Source organism: Monodon monoceros, unplaced genomic scaffold, assembly GCF_005190385.1.
Source record: "Monodon monoceros isolate NGI ecotype Baffin Bay Population unplaced genomic scaffold, NGI_Narwhal_1 Super_Scaffold_2, whole genome shotgun sequence".
NCBI lineage: Eukaryota > Metazoa > Chordata > Mammalia > Artiodactyla > Monodontidae > Monodon > Monodon monoceros.
The window spans coordinates 100,613,702-100,641,444 of record NW_021703776.1 but is presented as its reverse complement, the minus strand read 5'-3'; the positions used below and the strand labels follow the sequence as shown (position 1 = coordinate 100,641,444).

The 27,743-nt window shown below is 44.9% G+C and overlaps 1 protein-coding gene across 2 annotated transcripts in view; it reads right to left on the bottom strand.

Annotated features, from left to right (window-relative positions):
* Positions 1 to 5,099: 5,099 nt before the first annotated feature.
* ACTR3B (actin related protein 3B) overlaps positions 5,100 to 27,743 on the bottom strand; it is a 146,755-nt gene continuing 124,111 nt past the window's right edge. Inside the window, exon 11 of one of the 2 annotated variants that reach the window (XR_003795286.1) lies at positions 5,100 to 6,106. The gene's annotated coding sequence lies outside the window, so the exon portion shown is untranslated. Of the gene's footprint in view, positions 6,107 to 23,631; positions 24,834 to 27,743 lie in introns of those variants that run through there. The other variant, XR_003795287.1, reaches the window with a different exon arrangement.

Below are 27,743 nucleotides of genomic sequence, written 5' to 3'. Positions count from 1 at the left end.
CACACACACACACACACACACACACACACACACACACACACACACACTAGCTATCTGGCCTCCGATCTTCAGTGTAACAAGTACATGCCAAAATATGTCTTGTTTGAGTTTTCTGCTAAAACCTGCTACCTCACACGTACACTGCTCCCAAGTCCTGCTCAAAAGACAGCCCGGAGACCACGCAGCAGTCTCTTCCGAAAGGTCACTGGCTGCTTCCCTGCTCTGAATCCCCACTTCCTCGTGTCATGGATGGATATCTTTTAAGTTGCTGATACAACTCATTAAATGTTAATGCTTTCAGAGTCCCAGTTTCTGCAGAACCTTGTCCTGGTAGTGGGAAAAGCCTAGACTTCTTTTCACCTTGAAAATATTGTAGCGACATCTCTTCAGGCCAAATGTTTAGATCTGTTTCCCAACCATCCAGACATCAAGACCATGTTGGGGAGTCTGTGCTTTTCCATCAGCAATTCTCTCTCACTTGATGGTAGTAAAGCACCGACAGAATGAATTGAGTTTGTAACCCTCCATCCATATGAACAGGAGACATGTGACACAGCACAAAGGCCAGATCCACCTTGGCCCCTGGTCCGCACGAGCCTCGGAACTGGCGAAGACACTGGGATCCCAGGGAGCTGCTGTTAATTACAAGTATGTCCCTGGGAAGGAGGGACTGCCCTGGGCCTCCTCACCTTGCAGCCAAGCCCACGCTCAGGAGGGAATCTGAGACTAGCCACTCTGTCCTGTATGTGAACTGAAGCCATAATTCCCCCCTCCCAAGGACATTTGCCAGTTACACCCTATTTTTCATTAAGAAAGATATAGCTGACTCCCTGTTAAAGGATCTCATACGTCAAGAGCCAAGGAACATGGATATTCTGGTCCAGGGTACATCCCAGTGTCCTGCAACCATGACAGGCATGTCCGTTTCTATAAAAAGCCATCCCTGGGTGAGTGACTCCATCCTATTCTGTCCCTTTACTGGCGAGCAGCGACTGAGTCAGGGCACCGTGGCCGACAGCAGGGACAGAAGGAGAAGTGCGTCTTTTTTCTTCTAAAGCAGTTGGCATATTTTACATTCCCATCAGCAGTGTGAGGGTTCCAAATTTTCCACATCTTTGCCAACACCAGATATTGGCAATCTTTCTAATTTTAGGCATTTTAGTGGGTGTATAGTGACATCTTGTTATGGTTTTATTTTGCATTTCCCTAATGATTTTTTTTATAATTTTTATTGGAGTATAGTTGAGAAGCGCCTTTAGCTCAGATGCTAGCTGGTGCATCACATGGCCAGGTCTCCTCCCCTGGGAAAATTGTGATCCAGACACACCTGGTCCACGGGGCGCCCCCTCCATCCCTCGGCTCGTCCACCCCTGTTCCAGGACAGCTTCTTGCCCTCACGTCAGGAACTTGCTGCTCCCTGCCCAGCTCTATCCATCCCCACATGGAAATGTAACTAGCCCCAGCCCCAGACACTCACAGCCCAGCTTCACTGGGCAAATCATAAACTAAGCTGCACGTTATGTGCAAATGCATTCAGTCATTTCCAGACTTTCTTTAGCCAGAGACTAACCGTGGACTCCCCTCCCCCCAACCCCAGAGGCTCTGATCTCCCTGGTCTGGAGTTAGATCCAGGCACCCATTTTTTAAGTTCCTCCCATGTCTCTCGCAGGCAGCCAGGGCTGAGAGCCGATCTGTGTCCTGGTTTGCAGACACAGAAAGGGCAGGAATCATGACTGAGCATCAGGACCCAGAGCCTGGCACCAAGTAAAGTCCCTCCGTGAAATGGGTGGAGACCCACCGTTCAAGGTTAAAGGTGACTCTGACCATCTTCACCTCTAAGCTGGGCCCTATCCTGTGTTGGACAGCGGGCAGTAAGGAGAGAGTTCTGACTTCAGAACTGGAGACATTTATATCCCGTGCCAAGTCTTTCCAAGGAATGCTTCAGCTGGCCCTTCTGCGAAGCCCTGTGCTAAGTGCCGAAAGTCGTCCTGGCCAACCTGTGAGGGGCACCTCTCCAGGGCGGAGTCTCCGGAGCCCCAGACCCCTTCAGCAGGAGAGCTTTGTGTTGGGATGAGCAGCCCCCGATCCTCCAGGCTCCTAATCTGTGGTAAGATATTGGATGAGCACACTCACAAGACACCGAGGGCAAGGGTGGTATTTGTGCAGGAGCTACTGTAGCCAACACTGATTATAAACCTCCCCCCAGGCCCGAGTCCAGCCCAGCTTATAGGACATGAACCTCTGGCAGCTAATCAGATGAAGTTCCCTTCTAATTACTACTTTGCTCGTCTGCCTCACCCTAGCCTTCTGACTCTGTAACCCTCCCCCTGGGGTGATTTTAGAGGCAATGGGGTGATTTAGAGGAAAGGTGCTCTATTCTCCAGATACCTGCTGTGGATGTCTGGAATCCCTTCCTTCAGTTTCAGTTCTTTGACTCAGGGCTAGGATAGCAAGTATCCTCCTAGTAAGTGTTTGTCTTCCATTAGGACCTTAAAAAGTCCTTCAATAAATTCTTACTACCTGCATTTCTTTCCTTGAAGACTCGGGGACTGTACAGAGGTAACATATATGGTCCAAGATAACCTTTATAGCCTTCATCTTTATTAGGAGTAAAACTGCCCCACTGGCTGAAAACACTCCCTTGAAAGCCACATGGCGAAGATGAACAAGTATGCAGGTGAGTTTTAGAGGCAGAAAGGATTATATTTTTGTGAGGAAACCCGAAGTGACCATTCATATAGACAAATAACAGAGAGAAATGAGAGCTACCACAAGGTGAAGGAGTTTATCTTTTACTCTTGAATTGTTCCTATTTTTACTAAAGTTCCCGCTGCACCCACTTGTGTAATTCCAGCATTTTTATTTCTTTTAAAGCATGATGGGATGAATCAAGCAAAGGCTAGAAGTTGTCCCAAGACAGAAATGGAAATGGTTTTCCTGGAACGGTCGATAGACTTGTGATGTGAGAGAGAGGATGAGTCCTCTATGCGGAGATGAAACAGCACAAATATACCTCCAAGGGTTTTCAACCTCAACAAAAGTTAAGTTGCAGAAGCATTTTTGCTGCAGTAGACCCCGTGGCAGTCACTGATTAGATATTCCGGTTTCCAATATTAAAGGGAGACACCTAGAAATCCATGGAATACTCAGTTGTGGTTTTGCTGAGGTGGCAACTTGGATCTTTCACACTGAGAAGCTGGGGGAGAGACTGAGGCACTGGGCTGGTGGCTGAGCCGGTCCAGCTGCCCAGCACCCACGCTCACCAGTGGCTGACTGGCTGCTGCTCCCTGCTCTCTATTTATTGTCACAAGTGCATCTTATGGGGAAAATTGTGCGCTACAATTACTTGAGGATAGACAGGATTCTCAGGGCACTTCTAAATGTGTCTGCAATGAGTAGATTTCACTACATTCGACCCACATATTCTAAAATTTACTTGAAATTCCCTTAACAATTTATAAACCCCAACCTAGAAACAACCACAATACAGAGCATTGCAGAGATGGAAAAGTCAAGTAAAGAGAGAGCCATGCTGAAGAACAGCACGGATCAGGGACCATCTTCATCTCAAATTGTTTACATACTTTCATTAGTGTCTTCTTAGGCAGAATGGCACATTCAGGTCAATCTTCCTGAAGGGAAGTCTGGCAGCACCTAGTGTGGAGACTGGGCTGTGGAAGACACAGGCTCACACACAAACAAACGCATGCACACATTCACACACACCACAGATACACACAGGTGTGCACACATACGAAGACACACAAACACATATGCACATGAACACATGCACACCAACACATGAACACATACACCACATTCAAAGGGACACACCACGTAAACACATGCACGCACACACCCTTCTCTGCATCACAGCTGCTGTGTCTCATCAATGGAACACCTCTCCCTTCCCTGCATCCTGACTGCAAGACTTGAAAGCAAACATCTGGTATTTTTCTTCTACAAGGGGAAGCAGACTCAATTCTCTTTCAAGAATCCTAAGAAAAACTCTTAAGAGAATCTCCCAAACTCAGGAAGGCTGAACAGCCAGAAAGAATGACCCTGCAAGTAGATACTATTATGATCCCTGCTTTACAGGTGAAGGAACAGGCTCAGAGAGGAAAAGAATCTGCCCCAAATCACACAGTTACTAAGGGGCAGAGGCAACATTTTTAACTGGGACTGCTGACTCTAGACAACACGGCCTGACCTGTCCACTGGGTCAGGTCAGAGTCTGAGTTATTCAGTGTCCCGCAGACAGAGGCCCCCTCATCCAGGGGGCAGCTCCAGTGTCAGTCAGGCAGAAACCGGCATGACTTCCCATGTAGGAGAAACACCCACGTTCTCACAAAGCCCTGTAACCCGTGAATGATCAATCCTCCTTCTCTCTGATCTCACTGCCAATCCTCTACCCCTCCTGTTCCACCCCAACTCCCAGGCCCCCTTTCCATCCCTAGAGCAGCATCCCTGCCCTGCCTCAGGGCCTTTGCACTTGCTCTTCACTCTGCCTGGGATAGTCCTTCCCATCTATCCATGTGGCCATCTATCCACACTCCTCTGGGTCTCCACTCAGAGGCCTTGATCATCCTATTTTCCTATTTTAAATTGCACACCACTCACCACAGGCACTACTTAGCCCTCTTCTCTGCCTCCTGCTTATCCATAGGGTTTATTGCCATATAACTACTTCTAATTATTTATATACTTAATTACTTACACCAAGTACTTCTCTGTTTATTAGTCTCTCATCTATCTCAATACAACGCGAGCTCCATAATGGCCGGGGTTTCTGCCGGTTTCATCCAGCTCTGAGGACAGTGCCTTGCACAGGGCAGGTACCCACCAATGAACTGAGCTGCTGGGCTGCTGACTGTGGCTGGGTTTTTTTTGTTTGTTTGTTTGTTTTGCGGTACGCGGGCCTCTCACTGTTGTGGCCTCTCCCGTTGCGGAGCACAGGCTCCGGACGTGCAGGCTCAGCGGCCATGGCTCATGGGCCCAGCCGCTCCGCGGCACGTGGGATCCTCCCGGACTGGGACACGAACCCGTGTCCCCTGCATCGGCAGGCGGACTGTCAACCACTGAGCCACCAGGGAAGCCCGCTGATAGGCTTTTTATTTAATCAACTTAAAGGCAACACCTCAGTCTCACTAATAGGCCCATTGTACCTGTAAGCAATAGGCAAAGGCTTTTTAAACCTACCATTCACAGTGGGAGGATGTTTAGCCATAGTTTCTAAGGTAACACTCATCACCCACAATTTAGATTCAATCAGTAATCCATTGAGTGCACACATGTGCAGAGGGGTACATATTTTGAGAACAAATTCAAGTTTCCTAATTTCAACCTCAATATCAATTTAAAAAAAACAATCAAGGAAAGCACGATCACTGTTTGCACACGGACTTCTGCCCTGTTTCATTTCTGCATTAGACTTAGGGAGGTCATGCACAGGGCCAGATGCTGGGTTCCTGCCACTCAGCCGTTAAGGGTCTTTCCTGAGAATTCACGGACGACTCTAACACAGCATCTAACACAGCTGTGTCCCGCACCCGCTCCACGCCCGCAGCCTCAGCCTCAGCACTACATCAGAATTCAGCCCAACCTCATTGCCGAGAAATTCAAAACCGTCCAGGCTTCGATTCCTCCCACTTTATCCCAAAAGATAACATCGCCCTTCTGAGCTTTGTGGGATGGGCTAGTTGACTGATTGGTGATTGGCTGGGTTAGAATCAAAGACCCGATGGGGAAAGCAACAATCCCCAAAACACTCAAAGTCACTGTTTAAAGAGCAACAGAAAAATTGACCCAAAAGTAATTTCCAAGAGTTTTCACATTCGAAAGCAAATAGCTCATAAAAGCAGGTTTATTTTGCCAATGACAACAACAGATCTTGTGCGTCAGCAGTTCATTGGAGGCGGGCGGGGGAGATACTGTTTCCTTTGACCTTGTTCAGGACCCTGTGGAACTGGTGACAAGTCCACAAATATTAACGCATGGGGCTTCACAGCAGCCCTGACTGCTCCCACCAGGATGACATTGTTTCCTTCAAGTTGTCATCTCCTCAGTGACTGTGACGGGGGAATATTCCAGATCCAGAAGCCAAGTCCTGGAGAAGAGAGCCCTCAGAGGCTACAGCGGTGCATCTTCCCATGACCTTTCCAATCACATGGGTTCCTTCTGCGGGGTCTCCACGGGACCCAGTGGGTGGCATTCAACAGCCCCCATAACCGGATCACCCTCTGAAGTTCAGCCCCCTCCCCTGAGACAGGCACCCTCAGCTTCCATCAGATTAGCATGGTGCCTGATGCACCTTGCCTTCCCGTGCTCCGGACTCTACCTGCCCAGATCCTGCCCGCACTTCCCTTCACTGACTGAAACCACGGGTAAATGAGTAGGTGTGTTGGCCATTGTGTATGAATCCACAGCACCCCTCCCCTTCTAAGCCACCCCCTATACTGGAAACTACTTTCCCAGACTCCCTTTCTAGGTGGATTCCAGTTTGATTCCTCCAAGGAGGTGCACTCATGCAGAATTCGCAGGCAGAATAAGCAAAGAAAGCCATTATTCTCGGTGGCTTGTACTTTGTCAGATTAACAATAGTGGGGCCTTGAGGTCACCTTTCTTTGGTGCTATACTGAGGTCACAAGCTGCAGCTCTGGGAGTCCTCCCAGGAGCCTCCACTTTTTTTTTTTTTACAGTGATGCTAGGTCTTTTATTTTTTTATCTTTTAGTAATTTTTATTGGAGTATAGTTGCTTTACAACGTTGTGTTAGTTTCTGCTATACAGCAAAGTGAATCAGCTGTGCGTATACATATATCCCCTCTTTTTTGGATTTCCTTCCCATCTAGGTCACCGAAGAGCACCGAGTAGAGTTCCCTGTGCTGTACCGTAGGTTCTCCTTAGTTATCTATGTTATATATAGCAGTGTGTATATATGTCAATCCCAGTCTCCCAGTTCATCCCACCCCCCACCTCCCCCACTAGTACCCCTACGTCTGTTCTCTATGTCCGTGTCTGTGTTTCCCAGCAATCTCCACTTTAATGCTATTGGAGGTGAGAATTCCGGCAATCTCTGCACTTGGAGATTTCCTGAAAATAACCTCTCCAATCTTCACCTCCTCAGCCTTCTAATGGAAGTTTAATCCTATAATTCTCTCTACACGAAGACTCTTCCCACTTTAAATATCTAAAGTGCTTCTGTCCTCTGGCTGATCCTAACTAATACAGTGGAGGAAATATTCACATTTTTAATAGCTGGCTCTGGAAATGCTTGTAGGAAAGGAACAATATTTGCTTGGAGGGAAAAAAAATTCTTGACAAGTACTTAGAGGAGTAGGTGAGATGGCCAAGGCCAGGCGTGTGGGCTGAGTCACTTTTTTTTTTTTTTTTTTGCGGTACGCGGGCCTCTCACTGCTGTGGCCTCTCCCGTTGCGGAGCACAGGCTCCGGACACGCAGGCTCAGCGGCCATGGCTCACGGGCCCAGCCGCTCCGCGGCATGTGGGATCTTCCCGGACCGGGGCACGAACCCGCGTCCCCTGCATCGGCAGGCGGACTCTCAACCACTGCGCCACCAGGGAAGCCCCTGAGTCACTTCTTTAGAGAGGCAGGTGCTGGCGGAAGAAGGGTGCAGAGGAGCAGGAAGTTGGTATCTCTTCCCCAACCCATGGGTCTTCAGTGACCCAAAGCTTAAGCATGACAAGCCAAGAATAGATTTCTTGTAGGATGTGGATAAAGGGTGACCTCCGCACATGGGATGACGTAGCGGAAGCATGGAGCAGGGGGAGCCTGAGCCTGGTGATGAGCAAGATGGTGGAAATGGATGATGACATGCCCGACCCCTCCCTCAAGGACCAGGAGCCCTGCTGCCGTCCCAGGCTTCGGGGGGGGGGGGGGGGGGGGGTCCACCTGCCCAATATCCCTTTCTGTTCCGTGGAGGAGTCCTGCATGACCGGAGCCGCTGCCTGCTGCCTGGCCTAACTTGGTCAATCATTCGTATTAAATGGTGCCCAAAGGGGTGCCTCCTCCCACACGCCTTCTAGAAATTATAACCCAAGAAGAGCTTGACAGAAGACGTTGTAGCGAGAGAGAGATTTGGTGGCAGGAAACTTTTTAGTATCCATTAAAGTCAAGGTGTATAGACGACTCCCAAATATGGAGGAATTATTACACAACGTCAAAAGAGGCTGTGTCGACAATGAAAGTACTGATGAAAACAATAGAGAACTCCAACAAACCATACATGCTCACTGAAATGTCACCCACCCTTGCACACCCATAGATACACTCGCCCAGGTCCAGAAGTGCCGTTTGGTGATTTTGTAAATGGGTGAAAATTCCTTTTACCAAAACAGGACACTTCTTGCAGTTATTTGCCGTGCGGATTCTTCTCTTTAGGGAAGTCTATTCTCTCTGAATTTTGTGGTAAATTGTTCCATCTTGATGGAACCAGGGCATTGCTGATGTCCCAGGATCCCTGCTGACACTACAAAATGCAGATAGGTAGGTGTAGGTAATCTCACTTCTCCAGAGCACCGTTTTCTCCCAGACTGTGTTCTGTGGGTGATTTTCTATTGAAGAAGAGACTGCAAACTCAAATAAGTTTGGAAAGTGCCGCTTATCTCATCCTCCTTTTGCAGATTTACAACGTACATCAGCAAAATAAGGACTGTAGAATCCAGCAATAAAGAAACCCTTTTAAATTCCATTTAATCTAATGATCTCCAACTTTTTCTGGGCAACAAACCCTTTCTCAAAAGGTTCTATGAAACAGTGATTCAAAGGATGCCTCTTTGGGAAACTCCACTCTAGAGCAAGTATGGCCAAGGTTTTATAAACCCCAGCATCGCTGGTTATCTCCCTCCCTAAACTCTGGTAACTATTTCTCTAGAAGAAGAGAGACTAACCTGCACATTACAAAATCTGACTCTTGCCACAGATTACAGGCAGCTTCTCCCATCTCTCTAGACCAACAACCTGCTTTCAGACAGAACATTTTTAAGGAGGACACCCATTCAACTCTGTCTCCTCCCAGCTCCCACAGAGGCTCACCTCCACCTCCAGACTGTCAGGAAACTGGCCACAGGATGCAATGACAGAGATAATACCTTATTCAGCAGAGAGGGGCCAAGCAGGACACTACACGGTTTTCCCCCCCATTCGGCGTTGTCTCTGGACTCCTGCAATTTAAAGTGTTGCCCATAGACCAGCATCATCACCACCACCTGGGAGCTTATCAGAAACACAGATATTCAGGCTAAACAGTCAAAGAAAAATTGCACTGGACAGAGCTAAGTGAGCAAAGAAGAGTTTATTCAAGACTACTGCAGTAGGGGAGAGAGACTGAACCAACTTAGCTGAAACATGGCAGGAGAGCTTTTAAGCCCTGGGATGAACTAATGGAAAGTACTGGAGGAAGTTAGGAGGAGGGTGGTCAATGTGATGAGGCCTCTGTGTTTGCTAATTTGCACTCGCTGTGCTTAGGCTCCTGCCTTCCCAGGGAGACTGAGAAATAGGGAAATACCTTTCTAGATGATGCCATTTCAAAGGGATGGCCCCCCCTTCCTCAAGAAGGACATTCTTGGATTGTGAAACTCGCAAGGGGCTGGAAGAAGATTTCCATCTCAAGGGGAAAAGAAATAACTTATGATTATAAGTTTTCTAAAGTAAATGCTGTAAGGAAAGGGCAGTCAGGGGCCAAGAGTCAGGAAGAGATCTGTCTAAAGTTTAGTCAAGCCAAAGGGAACATGAAGGCCATCTTGGGTCACACCCCAGACCTCTCGAACCAGATCTGTGTGGATTGGGCCCAGGAATCTCTTTTTAACAAGCTATCCAATGTTTCCAAAAGGTGCCAAACTTCCAAGTCTTAGATCTAATACTCCAATTAACTAGAAACCTTGTGTATAAATTTGCTGAGCTTAACAAATGTCATTTTGATGAACAAGCTCCCCTATGAAATAAAGCAGGCCAGGCTTTATTTTATTTAATTTAATTTATTTAATTTATTTAATCTCAGTAGTGATGTCTCCATGTTAGCCTTAAGGAGATAATATCCAGCCTGGAATTTAGAGGAGCCCTAGTTTTTTTCTTGTTATGTTTTGTTTCAGTGAGAACCCACCCAAGAAAATTTACTATCATTCAAACAGGAGTTTTCCTTGGGACCTTGGATGCCTGTACTTTGGTAAAAAGGCAATTCTTTTTCTTTAATGTTCTGTATTGTTTTCAGTACATTAAGAGTATTACTTTCCCAGTGCTACGGGGAGATCTTCTTTATAGGCCCAGTAAATCAAGGATAAGAACTAATTGAAACTTGCTTGCTATACCTTTGTGGGCTGAGTCTTGCAACAGGAAAGCAATCAGCCAGCAATTAAAATGCTAATGCAGGGCTCACCCCAGTTGGGTGCTCTTGACAAAATGCAGTGGGCAGCTCCAGGAGAATTCATAACAGCCAGCCTGCACTGGGCTTAATTTAGAAGCCATCGATTTATCAGAGCTGCAAATAACACTACAAGAGATGTTTTGCCAGTGGAAAATAATAATAATAAAAGAACTGATTGTTATGAGTTATTACTCTCAATAAGCTGAGTGTAGTCAGCTCAGTTGTTTAGAATTTGGCGCAGGTAGAACCAGCATTTGGGGTTGAGCCCCCTCAGGCTTGCTTTTCTGGGGCCCTGGCCTATGGGAAAAGCTGCAGGTACTATATACAAAGACTCAGGACATCAGAAATGTGACTGAGGCATGTGAAAGTGGGTTGATTTTATGCACTCGGAGTTGAACTGACCTCAGTTTAAATCATCCCACTTGCTAGCTCTTGATCTTTGGCATTATTTTATTTTTATCTGCCTCAGTTTCCTCATCTGTCTAATGAGGATATTAACATACCTCCCCCCTAAATTACTGTGAGAATTCAATATCATAATTTATAGTAGTTAACATAGTACTGCATGGAATGATTGTTTAAATAATACATTATTATTACTAACATTATTATTAACCTCTCCAGACTCTGACCTTCTCTGGACTCCCACCCTCACTTGTTCTGTATTTGCTGCCTTAGCTGCTGTCCCTCTGCTTTGTACCTATTCTTGGGTTTTCTCCCCAAAGCCCTCCATCATTGTTCCATTAGGAATCTCAGCTCCCACCTCACAGCCCATGGGCCAAACCCACATGGCCTCACACCCAACCGTTTCCCAGGAGTAAGGTCAACCAAACGTTCCTCGTACTGATGGGAAATTGAGAGCAACAGATCTGTATAAATTCCAGTTCAATTCAAAAACATACATCCAGTGTCCGCTAGGGGTAAGGCACCATGATGGCCACCATGTTGCTGCCCTTCCGTATTTCTCCACTTCGTTATTAGATGGTGCAGTAAGCAAAACGATGTCCCCACACACAAAGATATCCCCATCCTGATCCCCAGAACCTGTGAACATGTTACCTTGCATAGCTAAGGGGCTCTGCAGATGTAACCAAGTTAAGACGGGGTCATACTGGATTAGGGTGGGCCCTAAATCCAATGACTGGTGACCTCATAAGGAAAGGGAGATTTGGAGACAGAGACACACACACACAGGGGAAGGGCCATGTGACAATGGAGGCTGAGATTGCAGTGATGCAGCTGTGAGCCAAAGAACACCAAGGATGAATGACCACCACCAGAAGCTACAAGTGACCAGAAAGGATCCTCCCCTAGAGCCTTCAGAGAGAGCATGGCCCAGCCAACACCTTGAACTCAGACTTCTGGCCTCAAGAACTGGGAGAGAATAAATGTCTGTTGTGTCAAGCCGCCCACTTTGTGGTGCTCTGCCTTGGCTGCCCTAGGAAACTAATATACTTAGCAACTCAAATCTTTAGAGAATGCAAGTCCTCTTAATAAGCTGCAACTGATTCAGGATGAAGCCTCCGAAGTCAACTTCTCCATGAGCTGGAAGAACAGCGGTAGTATCCTGTGACACCATCTCTTCTGAACTTCATGTATTTCAGCGCTTACCAATAATTTATGTGCCTTCTATAGGCGTCAAGCAAATTAAGTAGTTAAATGAGGATGGAAAAGCAGGGTAGACATCACTTGGAGACCTTAACTGTTCACTGGAGCTGAGCTAATAAACTCTCCTTCTACCAAAATTTCCACTTCTCCACTTCCAGAAGAGAACACGGAGATGTTAGTAATCCAACAAATGACCTCAGGCTAATTCAATCAATAGTACTTGCAAATGAAGGGTTTTTTGGTTTGGTTTTTTTTTTTAAACCACTTTAATGACATAAAATTTTAAATAAAATCCAATCTTTTTCGAGTGCATGATTCAATAACTTTTAGTAAATATGTAGTTTTGTGTAAACCACAAAAAAATACAATGTTAGAACATTTCTGTGACCTCAAAAAAGAATATTTGTGTTTACATTTGCAGTCATTCCAGCAAATGAGATTTTTAAATGAAAGTGTTTTAAAGGTCTTTAAAAAAAAACTGGGATCCATTCCTACTGGGGATTACATGTGAGGATAAAGTAACAAGTAGGAGAGAGTAAAGGAAGGAAACAGCATTGTCTTTAGCTGCCTAAAAAGTCAATTACCATTTGAAAATGCTAAACTGAACACATAAAGATCCTCTTCTGTTCCACTGAACTTTTACATCTGTAAATGCTTCCTAGGCAGTTATCATCAACCATGCAGAGCCAACATGAAGAGTCTTCCTGTGTGAAATGTGTCCTCACAGACTTCTGTTTCTCAAAAACTATTACAAGTGGCATGCTGCAAGGCATCCTATCTCCACAATAAGAAAGAAAAAAAAATAAGAATGATTGCCCTACTGACTCTGGGCCAAGGGTCAATGCTTTCTAGGCTGTCATTTATTCATAATATGGTAAATAATAATGCCTGCAGTCAGCAGCTCACAAAGATGCTACACTCGGATTTTAAACTGTACCATCTTAAGCAAAGGCAGTAAGTTCTAGTGATACCAACAAGCATGCTTTTTTTTAACATCTCAACCTCTCTGAAATCGAGAGGGCTTACAGTCCTACAACGTCACTGTCCTACAGTCTCCCACTATACTGCGTATGATCCTACAATCACTGTCTGCCAAGTGATGGTCCCAGCATAGCTGCCACCACCTGTGAGTTTGCAGAGCCCATCCTGACTGCTCACCTATCCTCACCTCCGCTGAGTAGCATGCATCATCCACCCTACATGTGTTGAGTTTAATTGCTAGTTACAATGTCTTCAAAAAGATGAGATGCAGGAGGAGGGGAAGTTCACAGGACCTTGCTGGCCTTTCTGCCCAATTTTTCTGTAAACCTAAAGCTGATCTAAAAGAAAATTCTAGGGGCAGGGGAAATGGGAATGGAGAGTTATTGTTTAATGGATACAGAGTTTCAGTTTTGCAAGATAAGAAGAGTTATGGAGATGGATGGTGGTGATGCTTGTACAACAATATTAATGGACTATGAACTCCTAAGGGGAAAGCATAGCCTTTTAGACTCTATTTTCAGGACCCTGGTACAGTGCCTCATAACATAAATAGGGCTCGACAAAGTTTGCTAAATGAATGCATTAACTGACACACCTATGCTTCTACAATCACGACCATTACTCTTGAGTTCCCATGGCTAGTGCTTGGTCACATTTTTATACAAATTTGTCACTTGCTTTATACCATGTGTTGCATAATCACTTAGAAAAATGTTGGTGAGGCAATCATTTTTATCTCAGAGTTTCCTTCAAACTGTCTGGCTTTCTGTGGTTTCAGAACAGGGACTTATTTTTTCCATTTCCATCCACCTTCTTTGTTTTTCCATTCATCCTATAAATTTTCTCAAAACACCTGGCCCAGGGTCACCAGGTGCTGGTAGAGAATATCTGTCCCAGTCATGTGGCTTCTCCCAATCAAGATTACCCTGTATCATATTTCAATTGCTGTCCAGTTTAATCATCCCTACTGTTGGGAAAGTTTGGCTTGTGGATAAATCAAAGCAGCTTTGCAACAAAAGTCAGGGACAGACTAACTTCCTGGGAAGACCTTCCCTTTGCATATATATTGCTTTCTCAGTCATAAACAAGGTCATCAACAGTGCCTTTCACGTTGATGAGAAATTTTAAATTTCAAAAGGAAAAATTGCCCTGCAGGCAAAGGAATCTTAGCTCATTTCACAGAGTGTTTTTTTAAAAAACATAATTCTCCATCATAAATTTGTCCTGGCTCACCCAAGAAGACCTGTGGCTTTTGATTTGTGTGACCAAACATCTTAAATCTCACTGCTAACTACAAGTCCCTAAATCTAACTGTTTTTGCTGACAAGAGAAGAAAATCTGGAAGCCCCAGACTTTGCAGACATTTTTCTTGGCTTTGGCATTCCCCTCCAGTGGCTGTCAAGTTGATGTTGTCACTTTGATCACTTTGTTTGGACATGAGAATGTAAAAAAGGACAACGTATGCCCCATCCTTCCTGTGAGTCTGAGCCACAGTCAGCAGTGTATGAAGGAGCAGGGCAGCAGGTGCCAGGAGAGGTGAGATGAAGGATGGAGAGCAGGTTCAGGGAGTGACGGGAACCACAAATACACGTGTGGCAGAATGCATCCTCCAAAACCCCGAGAGCAATACTTCCAGTCCCACCTGCTCCTCCACAACCTTGCCACGCCCCATCAAGTGGGGAAGTCTATGTATCTTGAACCTGGGAGGGACCTTGTGACTCTCAATGAATAGAAGCCAGGGAAAGTGATGCTACATTCCTGCCAAGTAAAATTCTCTCTCTCTCTCTCTCTCCCCCCCCCCCCACATGGAGAGGCCACATGGAGGGTGTTCCAGCCAAGAATCCAACTCAGGATTTGAGCCAAAATCCAGCATCAACTACCAGATATGTGAGTGAGTAAACCTTCAGAAGATTCTAGCCCTTAGACTTCAAGCCACACCAGCTGATGCTGTGTGGGGTCAACATCAGCTATCCCCACACAGTCCTGCACAAACTGAAGATTCATTAGCAAAATATATGTTCATTTTTGAAACCACTAAGTTCTGGGGTAGTTTCCAAGCCCAGAGTAAATGGAACAAGACGGAAGCCAGAGACTGAGATGCGTCAAACTGACACAAATTGGCCGGACCAAGGGACCACACAGAACAAGCTGGCAGGCAAAGCCAGTTATGAAGCAGAGTGCTAAAGCCAACACGGATTCTGAAAATTCATGAGGTGAAGAAGTCTCTTCTATTTCTGCAGCTATAGGAAAAATCACTCTCATGATGGAAGTCCATTTTCATAATCAATGGTCAAGAATATTGTATTCTTGACCATTCAAAATCTCCTCTGGTCAAGAATATTGTAAGTCTCCAGTGTTAAGCTCTTATTTTAAGGATTAAATATTCAGGTTATCCTGAATGTCAAGATTACAATATTAGGCCATCATTGTACCGCAGTTCTCTCTCCTAAGTTCCCAATGACATCTCCATCTACTTATCCACAGGTACCTCAAATTCAACATGTAAGAACAAATTCATCTTCTTACCTCTGCAACTGTTATAAATACTTCTGTAAGCCTCACGCTGATCACAAAACTAGCAGACCCAAAAGAGAAAGGAATCACAGCATACCACTACAAAAAAAATCATCAAATCACAAAGGTGGATATCAAGAATGAAAGGATGAAATTTAATACTACAAAATAATCAGAAAACAACAAAATGGCAATAGTAAGGCCTTATCTATAAATAATTACTTTAAACATAAATGGATTAATTCTTAATCAAAAGACACAGAGTGGCTGAATGGATTCAGAAAAACAAGATGCAGCTATATGCTGCCCATAAGAGACTCACTTTAATTCTAAGGACACACATGAAAGTAAAGGGATGGAAAAAGATATTCCAGGCAAATGGTAATCACAAGAGAGTAGGGGTGGCTATACCTATATCAGACAAAATAGTCAAAAACTGTCACAAGAATCAAGATGGTCATTATTTAATGACAAAGGGGTCAATTTGTCAAAAGGATATAAAATGGTAAATATGTAAGCACCCAATATTGGCACATATTTCTACCAAAAGATACATCCAAAAATGTATCACAGGGCTTCCCGGTGGCACAGTGGTTAAGAATCCGCCTGCCAATGCAGGGCACACGGGTTCAAGCCCTGGTCCGGGAAGATCCCACATGCTGCGGAGCAACTAAGCCCGTGTGCTACACCTGAGCCTGCGCTCGAAAGCCTGTGAGCCACAACTACTGAGCCCACGTGCCACAACTACTGAAGCCCGCATGCCTAGAGCCTGAGCTCCGCAACAAGAGAAGCCACCGCAATGAGAAGCCCGCACGCCGCAACGAAGAGCAGCCCCCGCTCACCGCAACTAAAGAAAGCCCACACGCAGCCACAAAGACCCAACATAGTCAAAAATAAAAATAAATAAATAAATTTAAAAAAACTGTATCACAGCCTTATTATTAAAATCCAAAACCTGGAAACAATACAACTGCCCATTAACAGTAGAGTGGATTTAAAGTACTCTGGTGTAATTATTCACTGGGACAGCACACAGCATTGAAAAAAAATGAACAACTCCTCCAAGCACAACGTGGACGAATCTCACAGACATGATGATGAGCAAAAGACGGCAATGCACAAAAGTTGCACACATCGTGACACAACTTATAGGAGCTTCAACACCAGGTAAAACTAATCAATGGCGGTGGAAGTCAGAAAGCTAGTTACCTCCGGTTGAGGGGTGTGCAGGAAGGAACAGTATTGACTTAGGAAAGCAGCCCTAGAGAGCCTTCTGGAAGCATCCTCCATCTTGATCTTGTAAAACAATGTGAAAATTCGTCAACTTGTCCACTTAAGATTTGTGCCCTTTGCTATATGTATGTTATATCTTAATACAAATTTTTAAAACTTAAATCACTTGGGCTTAGTATTAACACAAACTCAAATTTAGGCAAATCTAGGTCCCAAAATTGCACAACTGGATGCGATTATAAAGTGTAACCTAGATGATACAGAACATGCTCACATTTTTTAAGACTGCAATTGAAACCACACAAAAAAATGTTTTTTAATTACTTTCTAAAATTTAGGGACCCTTGAGAATACAACACACACTACCAGGATCTGTGTTCTCTGGTTTAGAAATATTTAAAATACGTGCTAGAGTTCAAAAGCTACTGTGGTCAGCTGCTCTACACTAAATTAAACTGTTTAGTAAGGAGAGCATCTTAAAGAGAAAAAAATTGGAATTAGTAACTGTATCACCTGATTCCACAGAAAATGACCTCATTTCCGCGTATCCTGGTGGCCACTATATTTTGCAAGAAGAGCAAAAAGATGCTAACTTCCCCCCGTGATGCGGGAATAGCAGCCAGTTTCAGAGCAAAGCCTGCTTTGTGGCTGATGACTTGAACTATAATTGCAGTGGGAGCAGGAGGTGAACGAACTAAATGACTGCTCAGAAATCTTTCCACCCAGGAGCCTCTTCCAGGCGACAAACCCCATCACCATCACCCCAGGTGTCTTCAGAGGCCAAGATTTCGCTTGTCTTCCATCTCTGCAAACGTTCCAAACACTGCCTAGGAGTTTGCCCCGCGTGGATGGATGCTCTGAGTCTGCACTGTCCAGAGCAGTTCTTCCGCCCAGCTAGGGGCAGCGTGTCAGGTTAATAAGCATCTGGGATAGGAGCAGAGAGGCAGGCAAGGGGCACAAGGACCCTCTGTGCAGCAGACAGCTGCTGAGTTGCCAGCATCCACTGTCCCAGCTAAGCGTGCTGAATTGCTGAAGCCCTCCCTGCGCCACTTTTCTAGAGGTATCAGGAATAGATGTCCTGGCATTGCCTGCTCAACTCAATCTGCTAGGCTGGCTGCTCCAGACTCCAATGGAATCAAGAGTTCCCAGACCTTATCAACCTCGTGGGAAAACTCTCTCAGCTGGATGGAGAGGAAATTTGGATTCAATCCCAGTGTCTCCACTTGCCCGTCCTGGGCTTTTGTTTCTCAGCCTGGAAAAAAGGGATAACGGCCCTGATTCTTACCTACTCCGGCTCTAGGCACGGTCAACAGTAGAAAACTAAGCCAATGTCTTTTCAGAAGAAAGGTTACTCGGGATAATAATGTCATCATTTCGTCACCTCCACAAGGGCTGGAGTTGGTAAGATAGATACAACTCTAAGATAGATACTATCTAAGAAAGTAGTACCCCTCTGTCTTAGTCTACTAGGGCTGTTATATAACAAAGTACCATGGGCTGGGTGGACGGAAATTCATGTCTCACAGATCTGGAAACTGAAAGTCTGGGATCAAGGTGCCAGCTTGGTAGGATTCTGGAGAGAGTAGATGGCCACCTTCCCACTGTGTCCTCACATGGCAGAGAGCAGAGGAAGCAAGCTCTCTCCTGTCTCTTGTCACAAGGGCACCAATCCCATTCATGAAGTTTCCACCCTCATGACCTAAGCCCCTCCCAAAGGCCCCACCTCCTAACAACATCACACTGATAGTGTTTCAACATATGAATTTTGGCAGGACACACTCAGTCCATAACGACCTCTCTAAGAAACCAGGTTTCAATGTTATAACTAGATAACTTGCCCCCCGAAAGAATGATTATTTTATCAGAAGAATATATTTTACTTTTAAAAAGAACTGTTTTTAATAGGGATGCCTCCCCATGCATTTTAATTGATTCAATTTACAAAAACTGCACTTTCTCACACCTTATTGTCCAAATATCCCAGTTCAGTGGACACAGCAGGCACCCAATCAATAGCATTTAAACGACATGATGCTAATGCCTAGATCAGAGTTATCGCCACTGCCTTATTCCCTTAAATCAAATTTGCTTCGTTTGCAGCAACATGGATGGACCTAGAGATTATCATACTGAGTGAAGTAAGTCAGACACAGCAAGACAAATACCATACAATATCACTAATATGTGGAATCTTAAAAAAGGCTACAAATGAACTTATCTACAAAACAGAAATAGAGTTACAGATGTAGAAAGCAAACTTATAGTTACCAGGGATAAGGGGCAGGGGGAGGATAAATTGGGAGATTGGGATTGATGTATACACAGTACTATATATAAAATAGATAACTAATAAAGACCTACCGTATAGCACAGGGAACTCTGCTCAATACTCTGTAATGGCCTATATGGGAAGAGAATCTAAAAAAGAGTGGATATATGTATATGTAGAACAGATTCACTTTGCTGTATACCTGAAACTAACACAACATTGTAAATCGACTATACCCCAATAAAAATTTAAAAAATAAAAACATAAAGAAAACCCATTTTTCAAAAAAAAAATTCGAAATCAACTTGTCTCAAAACCAGTTTCTTAGAAACCTTAGTACTTCAAAGTGTTTCTTTAAAAAAAAATGAAAGACGATAGCAACACAATTTTAGGAACACCTTACATAGAAAGTCTCTAGTTAGGGGTTTAGCTGGGTTGGGGTTACCCTCAGTGCAGCACAGGCTTCAAATTCCTCTAGCGCTACCTTGTGTTTGGGGTCAGGGCTGGGTTAGCAGAGGGGTTTTTTGATGTGTGTCCACTCCCATCTCTGGGTCTTCTTTTGCCCACTGGCCTCCTCCACACTCTGTCCCCTCCCCCAGAACTGGATGGCTTTGCTTATTACTCAGTGGTTGCTTGGCTGGTGGGGGAGGGGAAGGCAGAGGGGCACATCTCTGTTGCTCTGATTCAGCCTAAATCCTAGGTGAGCACTGTATCCTTAGGTCTGGGCGGGGGGTGGGGGTGGGGTCTTCTCAGTGGCCCTGCTCCCAGAAGCAGGAGGTCTCCCATGGTCTCAGCCCACCACATCTTCCTGCCGCTCCCTCGGGGGATGAGGGTTTCTTTGTATTCCCTTCCACCAGATGCGGGTCTTTGCCAGTGTTCCAGGGGTGACAGGGTTTCCCGCGTGTCCCTCAACAGCTGAAGGCTTCTGGTCCACAGGGGAGACAGCAGAGGAGGGTCCAGGCAGGGCTCCACGTCTTTGTTGCATCTTCTCCTCTTCCTCCAGGTCTGCACTGCGAGGGGGCTTTCTGGAGATTCTCTCTGTGTCTCCAGTCTGTCTTGGGAACAAGACGCTGGAGCCAAGTCCATGAGAGGGAGCAAGTCCCTGCAGCTCCCAGGGGGGTATATTCTCATGCTAGACCACGCTAGGCCTTAATGATTCATTAGAAATTTAAGTTAACTTCCTTTAACTGGCTTGTATGGTATCTGGTTGCGTCCGCCCAAGGTAAGCGAATGTTCACGTCCCACACCTCTTAAGACACTCAAGTATTTCCTCAGACTTCAGGTTAGTTGGTTGCCCTGTGATTTTAGCTCTTTAATGAATTCAACAAACATTGTGAGGGCTTCCCTGGTGGCACAGTGGTTAAGAGTCTGCCTGCCGATGCAGGGGACATGGGTTCGAGCCCTGGTCCGGGAAGATCCCTCATGCTGCGGAGCGGCTAGGCCCGTGAGCCACAACTACTGATCCTGAGCTCTAGAGCCCGCGAGCCACAACTACTGAAGCCCACGTGCCTAAAGCCCATGCTCCGCAACGAGAAGACACTGCAATGAGAAGCCCACGCACCTCAACGAAGAGTAGGCCCCGCTCGCCGCAACTAGAAGAAGCCCGTGCACAGCAACGAAGACCCAACACAGCCAAAAATAAATAAATAAAATAAATAAATTTTTAAAAAAAAGAAACACTGTGAGTCTGGGAATTGTCCAGCAATTAACTTTTTTGTTGTAAAGGTGGGAGTAATGTTCTCTCCAACTTTCTACATCCGGAATGAAAGCTGGGAGTCTTCACTGAAGACAATACAGTGCTCATCACAACTTGTAATAGGAAAAGAAATAAATGGAAAAACTGCAGTGACCATCAAAAGGGAAAAATTTTAATGAATTAGGTTATCTCCAGACACTGGAAAACTAAACCTCAGAGAAAAAATTGAGACAGAGCTACACATACTGGCAGAGAAAGAAGAAACCATGCTACACAAGTAGATAAATAAATAAAATAAAGTCACATAAGAAGTGTGGTATAATCCTATTAAGGGAAAAAAAGAATGCTATGTATGTGTGGATGTCGATTTGTTATCTGCACAGAAAAACATGCATTAGAAAATACAATATTAACATTATAGTCAGTTCTGCTATGTAATGCTTGTTTTAAAAACACATATTTGTTCCAACCGTGTTTAATATATTGGGGAGAAATTTGAGCATAATGAGAACTTTGCATTTGTTTGTTTGCACTTTTGTCCACAAGAAACATTAAGTGAATGCAGAGGTCTGTCCCCAACTTAGCCAAGCACGGTAGGAACACACACACGCACACACACCCCTCGAGACTACCAGATCCTACAGTCACCGCATGTGTGATAAGCTCCACTCACCCACATCTGGTGGACTTTCCTTCAACCTCAGATAATCCTCTTTTCACTGCTTCCCAATAAAGAACCAGCGGCAATCTTTCTGACATTCATATCCGCAAGCAAAATTCAGATCTTTGTCAAGGTAAAGTGCCACTTTTGTTGTTGTATTGATGTATTTTCTAACCATTTAAGCTACTGCTTTTATTAGATGCCAATATTTGTCTTAATAGGTTGCTGATGAAATTTTTGAGTGTTTGTTCTCTAACCCATTTTTCACATAAGCCCTGTGGCTTTTAGTGCATAATTTTGCCTACCGTGGTAATTTTTAGGAACACGCCTATCCCATTAGAGCAGAATTGACAGTATGGATGCTGGGAATGAATTGAAGGGGCGAGGTGAACAGATCTTTCACTTTTTATTATATACGTCCATGTTATACAGGTAGAATAAAAAACAAGTCAAAAGAAGCTGAGGGGCTTCCCTGGTGGCGCAGTGGTTGAGAGTCTGCCTGCCGATGCAGGGGGATGCAGGGGACACGGGTTCATGCCCCGGTCCGGGAAGATCCCACATGCCGCGGAGCGGCTGGGCCCGTGAGCCATGGCCGCTGAGCCTGCGCGTCTGGAGCCTGTGCTCCGCAACGGGAGAGGCCACAGCAGTGAGAGGCCCGCGTACGGCAAAAAAAAAAAGAAGCTGAGAAATAAGAGACAAATGATCAGAGCCCCCAGGAACACTGATCACAAGACTGCAATGTGCCCGGCACCCCTGAGGGGTATATACCATGGTGGGCCTGTGATTTGGGAAAACCCCCATGGGTTTGGAAAATGGTGTGTAAAATCCTCCTCTTAACCACCATATGATCCTGCAATCCCACTCCTGGGGCATATACCTGGAGAAAACCATAATTCAAAAAGATACATGCACCCATAGCAGCACTATTTACAATAGCCAGGACATGGAAGCAACCTAAATATCCATTGACAGAGGAATGGATACATGTGCGGCACATATATACAATGGAGTATTACTCAGCCATAAAAAAGAATGAAATAATGTCATTTGCAGCAACACAGATGGACCTAGAGATTGTCATACTGAGTGAAGTAAGTCAGACAGAGAAAGACAAATACCATATGATATCACTTATATGTGGAATCTAAAAAGTGGTACAAATGAACCTATTTACAAAACAGAAATAGGGTCACAGATGCAGAAAACAAACTTATGGTTTCCAGGGGGAAAGGGGTGGGGGGAGGGATAATTTGGAAGATTAGGATCGACGTATACACACAACTATATATAAAATAGATAACAAATAAGGACCTACTGTATAGCACAGGGAACTCTACTCAATACTCTATAATATAGACCTACACGGGAAAAGAATTTTAAAAAGAGTGGATATATGTATATGTATAACTGATTCACTTTGCTGCACACCTGAAACTAATACAACATTGTAAATCAACTCTACTCCAATAAAAATTAATTTAAATAAGATCCTCCTCTTAGAGACTAGCCATCAGCATATTAAAGGTTCCGTGAAGCCTCCAGCAAAAACTCATGTAACTGGAATTAACCTGGTGTTTCTAAAATATATATGACCATGGGACACTTTTTTTGGTGTGGCATCCATTAATATCACCTGGGATGGAATACAGTGCTCAGGCCACATCAGCCAGAAAATAAATTCTGCCCTCTTGTTATCCAATGAATGAATGAAACACCGAGACTAAAATATAGGAAGAGTATGTTTGGGTGGAAATAGGAGGAAAGGAGGGAAGAGACAAAGGAAGTGAAATCTGACGGGGATGTTTTCAAACTGCAGGCTTGGAATCTTCGTTTGCTTACTTTCCAGAAGTTTCTCTCTGGCTCTGCTGGACCACAGATAAAGTATCAGATAAAGGAAGTTTCCCCCGAATCTGACTCGAGCTTGTGCCCTCTTCACTGGGAGCACCTCTCAGCAAATTCATGACTTAGGACCGCCTTACACTCGCTGTCAGATCAAAACAGCTGAGAATTCTTCATCTCATCTTGTGTTCATTGAATTGACATGAATTTTTTATTTATTTATTTTTGCTGTGTTGCGTCTTTGTTTCTGTGCGAGGGCTTTCTCTAGTTGCGGCGAGCAGGGGCCACTCTTCATCGTGGTGCGCAGGCCTCTCACTATCGCAGCCTCTCTTGTTGTGGAGCACAGGCTCCAGACACGCAGGCTCAGTAGTTGTGGCTCACAGGCCTCGTTGCTCCGCGGCATGTGGGATCTTCCCAGACCAGGGCTCGAACCCGTGTCCCCTGCCTTGGCAGGCAGATTCTCAACCACTGCGCCACCAGGGAAGCCTGACATGAATTTTTGAAGACAAATTTCCTCTGGGACCTCGGTCTCAGACACTTTCACAAACTGATAGTCCACGGTTCTTCCCAACACTTTATGAAATGATCAGCCTTGATAAGAAAACTGCAAACGGAATATTTTTAAATACAGCCTGTAGGCTGAGCGGCATTAGGCCTAGGATTGTGTGATATATCCCATTTTGAGGCCAGCCCTTACTGTGGACAGCACTTCTCAAGGTGGTCAGACCAGCCCGTAATGCCGTCCACCTCTCCTGGGAGCATCCTTGTCCTGCCTGGACGGGTAAGCTAACCAGAAGCTCTAGCATTTCCAGAAGCTGGAGATCTGTTTTAAAACCCACAACTAAAGCACGAGGGAATCTTTCGCTATGCTCTGAGCTTAAGGACTTAGGGGGTCTCAGTTAAACCTTCCCTCAGAGGGAAAAGGTGCTCCTGTGTGGACTATTTCAGCCTAAGTGCCTTCAGGCAGCCTTAAGCGGTTCTGCTTTAGGGAACACGCCCAACCATCAGGAAATGCTATTCAGTCCGAAACCTAAAAAATTGAAAGGAAAGGAAATTCTGTACTTAGAGGCCCAATGGGAAATCGGTTAGCTGGCTACGTTGAGAGCAATTCTGGGGAGACTTGGCTGAGGTTGTGGTACTTCAGAAAGAGATGAGCAAAATCCTATCTCCCAAGTTCATTACAATCCGGCCTCTACTGCAGATATTTTTGACCATGTGGCAGGTCCCACAGGAGGGACAACGCTCATCCTTCTCTGCCTGCACCTGCAGACCTGAGGCCAGAGCTCACACCCAGCAGGTGCTGAGTCAATGCTTACTAAATGAATGAATAAATGGATGCTACACAAATAGGCCACCATTCTCTCACCGATTGCGCCATTTATTATTCCAATGGAAAAAAATGGGATCCGTTTTTGCGGTTTCCTTAATTAAACCTAACTAGACTGAGAACAGGGCATAACTTGGAGACCAAGTCAGGTTGGGAATTGTTTTTCTTTTGATTTCTAAACTCAACAGTCGATCATTTGTGGCTGACTACACAGAAGGGGCAGTAGGGATTGTTGCCATCAGCAACTGAGGTCATTCAAGTCTGGGTTTGATCCCGGCTCTGCCATTTCCATGTTTGTCATCTTGGGAAATTCACTTACATCTGTCACCTGGAAAAAAAATGCACAACCTAAAAGTTGAGAATCATGTTTTATTCAGGGGGCAAAACTGAGGACTTAAGCCTGGGACATAGCCTCTCTCAGATATCTCTGAGGGGCTGCTCTGAAGAGGTAAGCGGGGGAACCAGGATATAGAGGAGTTTTTGCAACAAAGAACAGGTAGTCGGAACTTCAGAAGATTACCGTTAATTGAAAAGAAACAGACATCTCGAGTTAAGGAATTTAGCGCTCTTCAATGTATGGAAAGATGCAAGAGTCTGGGCTCATTGAAATCATTCCTTTGATCGGCACCTCAGCTCTCTGGGGCCAGTATCCTGTGCTCTCTCATCCTGAATCTCCTCAGGGTGCACCATCAGTGGCTGCTAGATGGTGGGCATCCTGTTTCCATCCTGAGTTCCATCAGGGCTCACCATCTGGGTGGTTGTCGTGTGACGGTTCGATGGCTGCGACATCCTTGCTTACTGATAAGGCAGTGACATTTTTCCATTGACACATCCTTTAAGCCTCAGTTTCCTCCTCTATAGAATGTGAATAATAAGAGTATCTTCCTCTCTGGGCTGGTGTCAGGATGAAATGGATCATACATGTGAGTATCTGGGGAAGGGCCTGGCACACAGAAAGTTCTCAGTGCACATCAGTTACCGTCAGTAAGTGTCGAATTTCTGAGTGACCTACTCTCCCACACATCTTCAGTCATCAGGAATGTTCCAAGTGGCAATTTGACTCTTACTCCAAGTTATTGCACTCTTTCCCAGGAAAGAGATAACATGCTCAAAACAAGAATTATTATTCTGTTTACAAAGTTCCAGCACATTGTTCTAAGTGACTCATAAATATTATTTTTAATCTTCAAAACAAGCCTAGGAGGTAAGTCTCACTATTATCCTCATTTTACAGATGAGGGAGCCTGAGAACAGAGAAATTCAATAACCTGTCCAAGGTCACACAGCTAATAAGCAGCAAAGACTCAAACCCAGACAGTCTGACCATGGAGTCTGCTCTTAACCACCATCTACTGCACCTCCTCTAAATAACTGCGACTTTGGTTATTTACTCAGATTGATCTGTTAAATTATCCCACTCGTAAAAAAATTTTGATTTTTTTTTTTATTACTCAGGAGAAGAAAAAAGCGTCATATTATTTTCAGGCATCAGCCAGACCATTAGAAAACACTCCATCTCTTTGTGCCTCAATCCAGTCAGGAAATAACAAAAAGAAATTCAAGAAAGGGGGGGAAAACACAAAATGTTTGATTGTCGAGAATTCTACATGGCTTAAGAAAGCCTCCATCTAAAAATAATCTTTGGATCTAATCTTCAATTACAAAGGGATAAATTAATTCCTTCCAGACGGCAGCAAAACTTAAAAGCATCCCCACTTGTCCCATTAGTTTTCAACCTATTCAACTGAAAACAAACCAAAAACCTACAAGAAAATAATTCCAAATGTCGTACTGTTGTGAAATATAGCTGCATGATGAGAGCAATGTTTCTTCCACCAAAATATTTCAAAAAAGCATTCTCTTCCTCAGCCTTGCCACATCAGAACAGGGGAGGGGGCCACTTTGCTATGCAGGATAAATTAATACAACATTGTCAATCAACTATACTTCAATAAAAATTTTTTTTAATTTTTAAAAAGAACAGGGGAGAGGGTTACCAGACTCCTGATGTCCAGGTCAGGCATCATGCAAACCTGGGCAGAATGAGGTTTTTGGAGCATGCATGCAAGGCCAGTCATTGGTCATTCTTGGGATTTGCATGTAGAAATTATAAAGATGGGTCCGTGCAGGGGGATAATGTGGGGAGCAAAGGGGCCAAGAATGTGGGGAACATACAGTGCAAAAACAGGCAGGGAAGAAGGGCAGAATGGAATCAAGGAATCCTAGCCCAAGCCACAAATGCAATGTCCAGCGTCCATAAAAACCAGGTGGGAGCATGCAGTCACTCACTGGAAATGATACTTGTTAATATATATTATGCAGAGCTAGGAGATGGTTCAATCATCAAGCCAATGGCAGTGATGAGGACAGAAAGTTGATAAGGATTCAGACACCTTAGAAGTCAGTGAAAGCTCAGTCACTGAGAGAAATCAGTTCCCCCAAAAGACTAGAGTACAGGCAAGGCACGCAGTGACTGGGGAGCCAGGTGGAGCCCCTCACGCCTGTTCTGTTGTTACTTGTTGGGGTCGGTGGTCATTGTCCTGCCAAGTCTTCCTCCCACTAGACTTTCCCTCCAGACAGAGGCTCGCTGAGCTCACACAGAGTCTGCACATTGCAGGCATGCTACCAGCCCTGCATGATGGATGGGGCAGTGGATGGATGGAGAAGTGAACCTGTAAACCGAGGAATGGAGGGAACCAGCCCAGGGCGTAAGATAGGAAGTCAGCTACCGGGGATCAGGGTCAGAGTGGAGCCAGCAGGAAGGCTGCTGAGCCTACGAGCAGTTCTTGAGACCTTGGATTCCTCAACCTTAACCGGGAAAGTTAAGGTTTAAGTTAAGTAAACCAGGAAAGTTTACTGTGGGGTTGCATGGAGGAGTAAACATGATACTTAGGTGTTTAGCAGAGTGTTTGACTCATGATAAAACTGGTGGTGGTTATGGGGGGACAAGGAGTAATGGTGGTGGGGGTGGTCATCGTGATAGTGATGGCAGTAATAGTACTGGCAATGGTGGTGATAACAGTAGAGGCAGTGGTGGTAGTAATAGTGATAGTGGTAGTAGTAACGGTAGAGTGGTGGTGGTAATAGTAATAGTGGTAGTAGTAACGGTAGAGGGGTGGTGGTAACAGTAGCAGTGGTGGTAGTAATGGTACTAGTGGTAGTAGTAACGGTAGAGTGGTGGTGGTAATAGTAATAGTGGTAGTAGTAATGGTAGAGTGGTGGTGATAACAGTAGAGGC